General features: G+C 36.2%; 1 long non-coding RNA gene across 1 annotated transcript in view; it reads left to right on the forward strand.

Annotated features, from left to right (window-relative positions):
- Nucleotides 1-682, forward strand: part of LOC131547484 (uncharacterized) — a 100,206-nt gene extending 99,524 nt beyond the window's left edge. The window contains exon 7 of the long non-coding RNA XR_009272953.1: nt 1-682. This exon is cut by the window's left edge and continues 1,930 nt beyond it. This is a non-coding gene — a long non-coding RNA (uncharacterized LOC131547484).
- The last annotated feature ends 6,021 nt before the right edge of the window (nt 683-6,703 follow it).

The raw sequence follows: 6,703 nt of genomic DNA on the forward strand, positions 1-6,703 counted from the left end.
TGGGGCTCTTTATGGTTCTAAACAGAGTAATGAGCCCTGTGTTAGAGCCAGAGCTGTGGGACCACACACACACTCTCTTCCACAGATAATTACACTTGCTCTCTTTCTTGATCTCTCATCTCACTCTTTCTTGCGCTCATAAAACAGTCATTTATTACATGGATAATTGTTGTAGTAATCAACCTGTTAGTAGCAATTAATACATTATTCGACCCAAATGTTTACTGCTCTTACAGTTAGTCTTCATAGGTTTGGTTTGAACTGATGTTACAGCATCTTTGACCTTGATGAAACTGTGAAATATTCAAAATCGGTTTGAACAACAAGAGTGGTGCAGTCGGCCAGTGTCTGCTCATTAAAACAGTACACATTGTGGTTTTTGTTGGAGATGATCGTATAGGCCAGACAGTTCTAAGAACACTGTTTTGGTTTTATGCCTCATTCAGAGTAACATAGAATAATGAGTCTCATATATAAACTCAGAGGAATATGTTATCGCTCTGTGGTTGCTGTTTCAGAGCTCGGGAGACTTAAAATTTTCAGTTATGTTTCATTTATTAAGCAACAACTTAATCTTAGACGGCCCTCCTTCTGAAATAAATGAGAAAATTGTTAACGTACAATATGACTTTATAGCTACAGTATAATTGGGATATTGCACTGCACAATGCTGGATAGAAACACAAGATGTGAATAAAGTTTCCAAAGTTAAAAAAAGCACTTACACACACCTGAGTTTTTTATTCATTTATTTTTTTCCTTCAGTAAAATGAGATTAGGAAAGTAACACAGATGCATATTTTTTTTGCTGTTTAATAATTATTATAATTCAATGAGTTATTACATAATCAGAATATTTAGGAAAATTATTTATAAAATGTCTATTGCGTTAGATATAAATATAGACAATAATTAGATATAAATATAAATGTCTATAATATATAGTGTTAAATCGTATATTTGAGGTTTATCTTCTTGATTGGTATTCTGTTGTTTTTGGCATGACATTTACCAATTGTTCAGTCTTACAAAAAGTAAAACAATATGCATTTCATATTTTACATTAATTAAATAATACATATTTGATATATTTTATATAACAATTTACTTTTGAGGCTTATATATGCAACTTAGGTAGGAGGTCACTTATTTATTTATTTATTTTTATTTTTATTTTTTGCCAGAAGAGCTAAATTAGCAAATATTTCCATGTATGTCAACAAATAGGATGAAATACTATTTAATTATTTAATTCACTAGTTGGGTCACACTTTATTTTAAGGTCCAATTATCGCTATTAACAAGTCATTAACTACGACTTTAACCTCAATAAACTACTAATTTGCTGCTTATTAATAGTTAGTAAGGATGTTGTTAAATTTAGGTATTGGTTAGGATTAGGGATGTAGAAATTGGTCATGCAGAATATGTGCTTAATAAGCACTAATAAACAGCCAGTATGTTAATAATAGACATGCTAATAATAAGCAACTTGTTAATAGTGAGAATTGGTCCCTATACTAAAGTGTTAGCACCAATTGTTTTTGCAATATTCTGTTTTTTTTTTTAATAAATGTACATCTCAGCCTGCAAATGAATGGTAATATTTCCTTTTATTTCCAGAATTTTGAATCTGAACACAGTTTGAGGCATTATTCAGATTTGTTGAACCCCTACAGAAGACAAATCTGTAGTTGTTCTCATTAGTGTCTATGAGGAAATGATTAAGATATAAAAATAATCTTAAGATATTAAAAGTTTCTTTCCTTCAGTAAAACTCTCCCTCTCTGAACCTCTCTTCACTCTTCTTCGTCCTCCTCTCTACCTGCCCATCAAGGTCTGCAGTGGTCAGCCGGGAAACAAAGTGCACATGACTCCACCACTTGTTGGACGAGTTGAAGGGGAGGGTGATGGGGACAGGAGATGCTAAGATGGGAAAGGTGATTGCATTGTGCTGTGGCACAGCTTGTACCAATTTCCTGAGTTAATGGGATATTTTTGCCTCGCTTCCCCCTCCATGTTTTCTTTCGCTCATCTCATTGGGCACTAGCAAAAAAAAGTTACCAACTTGGCTAAGAAAGATGGACAGTCTGCGAAATCGGCGGAAGGGCTCTCGATGTGTAAACAGTTGTTGATTTGGAGGTACGTGATGGGGGCTGTTGTCAGGTAGATGGAGGTTTGTGATTGACTTGCATCGGTTAACACACTTGAAATACAAGACCATAGAGAAGCACAGTGTGACGAAAACAAGGCCAATATTTATTCAGTTTTTTGCAAAGAAATATACTTAAAACATGACATTTCTTCTGCTGAGCATGATAGATAGAAGATAGTTTGAAGAATGTTGATCACCAAACAGTTTTGGTTCCCATTGCCAACGTTATTCTTCAGATATCTTCAACAGAAGAATGTCATACTGGTTTGAACTATCCCTTTAAATCAACCTATAATAACTGCTGTTACAAAGTAGGTGATGGAGAGTGTCAACAATTGTCTCCACGTATATCAGACAAAGAAATAAACTTCAAGGTCTGTTTTCCAGGATGCATGAAGACAAGAGTGGGACATATATTATTTTGGGATGGGAAGGATCAGACGCAAAGAATGACAGAGTGTGAAAGAGAGTAGGAGAGAACATTGTGTGTCTATTTGTGCTTGTGTAAACGCAGCAGCCAGACGCTGAGTCACCGTGATGCTGGACAGTTATGTCCCTCTGTTGAACAGTTTTGTCCTTCTGTTCCGTCTCGCATGGTTTACTCTCAGGTTGCTATAGTGAGCGTCCATGGCTCAGGTCATATATCACAAAAGCGCTCTTCAGCTAGTAGTCTTATCTGATAGTTCAGCTTGTTCCTTGCATATTTACTTTTCTTTATAACTATTATAGCTTAAAATATATAGAAAACACGGTCAAACTTTATATTAGGTGGCCTTAACTACTATGTGCTTACACCAAAACATAAGTCAAATGTACTTATTGTGTTCATATTGTATTGCAAAACACTTTTGCTGCTATTGAGGTGGGATACGGGTAAGGTTAGGGACAGGTTAAGTGGTATAGGTAGGTATAAGTGTGGATTAAGGTGTAAGTGATGGGTCAACAGTGTAATTATAAATGTAATTACAGAAATTAATTACAAATGTAACTACATATAGGTATTTAAAATATATATATATATATATAAGTACAATGTAAGAACATGTATGTACACAATAAGTGCACTGTATCAAATGATTAATTTAAATGTAAGTACATAGTAGTTAAGGCCACCTAATATAAAGTGGGACCGAAAACACTAATAAAACATTAATGATCGATTAAACTTAATAGTATAGATGATATTTAGGTATTTAATCTCGGCAGTCCTAGAAATCTGTGATTACTGTATGTCATTACTGTTTTGAGAATTGCAGTCATTTTATTATGAATGTACACAATCTGGAAAGTGGGATGAAGGCAAAATATTTCACAATGCAGATTATGCAGCTTGTTTAAGCATTTTAACTCCAGAAAGCTGCTTGCTTTGAAATTGGCTTCTGTGTGAGTGACGCCTTATAAGTTTATACGTGACTACGCTATTGACAATAAAAAATGGACCTGTTTTGTCCACAAAAAATGAATTACTGTTTAAAAAAAGCATTGCAGACTAATGACCACAATGCTGAATGACTGATGCCACTATAAGAACACTCTACAAATATTCTTTGACATATAAAGATATGTTTAATAATTATATGCTGCATGCGCTAAAAAATATAAAAATAAACATAAGCATAAATAAATGATGTATGGTTTGTTAGGATAGGAAAATATTTGGCTGAGATACAACTATTTGAATATCTGGAATCTGAGGGTGCAAAAAAAAAAAAAAAAATCTAAATATAGAGAAATTTGCCTTTAAAGTTGTCCAAATGAAGTCCTTAGCAATCAATAATACTAATCAAAAAATAAGTTTTGATACATTCATGGTAGGAAATTTACTAAATATCTTCATGGAACATGATCTTAATGTCCTAATGATTTTTGGCATAAAAGAAAAATCGATCATTTTGACCCATAGAGTGTATTGTTGACTATTGCTACCGTGCAACTTTTTTTTGTGTGTGTGTTTTTGTTTTTTATGACAACTTTTGAATGGTTGTTAAAGCAAGGGCTAATCCTGCAATCATCTCTGTCATAATGTACACATACATTTTAATATTGGTAATTGCATAAAAATTCAGTTGGCACATTGCATGAGTGACTGTTTTTGCAAATATCAGAAATTTTCCACTTGATGTTTCAACCACAGATATAAACTGAGCATAATTATCTAAAGGTTACTTTACAGTATCGTTTAAGCTCTCAGTGTTCTTTGTTAGGCCAACACTGTTAATAATGCCACATAACAAAAGTACACAAACTCCATCATGACAAGTTCAGGACAATCCATGAGTCACGTCCCATCCGTCCCTGTCTGTCTTCTGCTCGGACTGACCTTCCTGTGTCTTTAGAGTGAGAAAAGAGAGGGATAGTACAACTGAGAAGGAAGAAGGGATTGTAAGGATGATATTAGTGGATGAGTGGCCTGACAAATGTGTCGACTGGCACGCTTGGGGCTCGATTAATCTCCTTGATGAGTCTGGGCTAATGGGAGGAAGACCTTAAAGAGGACGGACGACCCCGAGCCCACCTCCCTCCATGACACCGAGGCTCAGATTAATGTTCTGCAGCAGAAAGATATTAACCACGTTCTTGCACATGCAGCTCCGATCAAAACTGAAGGATTGTTGTGGATCGACATAGTGTGCGCTTGACCAATTCACATTGTATTTCTCATTGTATATTCACTGAGTATTAGCTCTAAAATCAGCTCAGATATTGATGTTGTAGTGATGCCAGTGAATGTCAATGATGATAGCACATAGTGTAGTACAGTTACGATGTATCCCTATCATTCATTGTTTATGCTGGTCTTTTTTTTTTCTGTCAGCTATCAAAAAAATATATATATTTTTGCTACTTTATTCAGTTTAGATAATTAAAATTAACTAGTACATAACTAACTACATAAATAACTACATTTATTTTCTAGTGTTATTGTAGTACTATTTATGTATTATTTTATAGTATTTTAGAAATACTTATTTATTTATTTGCTTGCTTGCTTGTTTGCTAGAAAAAATAATAATAATGCCAGTGTTGGTAAAAAAAAAAAAAAATGTTTATTATTATTATAAATAATACTTGCTGCCACCATATTGTTTATTAAAACCTGAGGCTGAGCAACAGACAAATAAATTAACAACAATAATACAAATAAAATTAAAATAATAATAATAATAATAATCCCAACCTACATCCATTTCCAACTTTCTTTTCTGACCACTCCACCCGTGGATGTGGCAGCTGTGTTTCTCCATCTGTCTGGTTTGGTGCCTCCTGTCAATGCACTCTCCGTCCAGACACCAGACAGCATTGAGCAGTGCTGCTCAGAGACATCACTTCCATTCCTCTCTCCAGAGCACCTGAGAGAAAAACGCAATAATGACGTTTCAGCAGTCCTGAAGAAACCTTCAGAGTCAGCGACTCTCCTACCTGGTGCATTAGACTAGGGCTTTGATATCCTCTCACCTTCCTGTATGTGTGTGAGAGAGATCGTGCGAGGTCAGGGACAGAAAGGAAACGTTGGCGCTCAATGTTGGGACTCCATTACAGAGGAAATGGATTTGGGAGGTCACAGAGGTCAGCTCAACCAATCGGAGGTTCTGTCAAAGTAAAGCCCTGAGCAACATTTTCTGAAACTTTTCACCGTGCACCTTCACTGTGTGTCCGTGTGTCAAACCAAATGTCAAAGCAAGCATAATGTCAGCCAGCCTATGAGCCCCAATGTGGTCAAGGAAGTAGGTGCTCCTCGTCTGTGACATTTGCTGACACGTTGAGAAGGGCCGCAGCTATACAGAAGCTTTAATCCCAACGGCAAGAACATGATCGTTTGACCCTTTCGCTCATGACTGTTGCCGCTCGCTTTAAGATGAAGGTCACTGAAAACCTGTTTTTTCCATTCAGAAACCGACCTGACGCTGCAAACTTTCCTCCAAACGCCTGCGAGATGTGTGTTGACCTCAACTACCAGGTTCAAAACCGAACAGAGCCTTCCAGTGGGCCTCTGATGTTAATGATAGCTCTGCTCGCACATTACCCATAATGCTAAGCTCTTTTTGCTGCACTAACTCGCACGCAATTACCGCTGACATTTTTAATGTCACCTTGTCTGGAGGAAAATTGCTCCATTTATTCTTTATTCCCATATAAAACCATGAATTATTCCCTGCTGCATTTCTATGTTCATTTCCTGTTCATTTCTTCTCGCACTTCTCACTCGCACACAATTTTTCCAGCTGTGAGCTGCATTTGCTTGAGTTCAGGCGTTTGGGGATGAAGTTCTCCCCTCTGGTTTTTAATCTAGCCCAACTTTCTCTACCTTAATTGGGCCAGGAAAACCCCATTGTCCTTGCTTTTGAATGCCTTGGAATAAGCAATTGTCCTGGACACCGTTTCACCGTTGGATAGAGAGTTTTAAAGGAGTTGGGCCGCAGCGTGACGACATATTACACTTGTGAGGGTTTTGAATGTATACTCTTTGTCTTTTGAGTGCCGAGGTTGCGAAAATAGAATCATTTAAAGAGTTTTACATGATAATTTGACAGCCTAATGATATAAAAG

The sequence above is a fragment of the Onychostoma macrolepis genome, chromosome 09 (assembly GCF_012432095.1).
Source record: "Onychostoma macrolepis isolate SWU-2019 chromosome 09, ASM1243209v1, whole genome shotgun sequence".
NCBI lineage: Eukaryota > Metazoa > Chordata > Actinopteri > Cypriniformes > Cyprinidae > Onychostoma > Onychostoma macrolepis.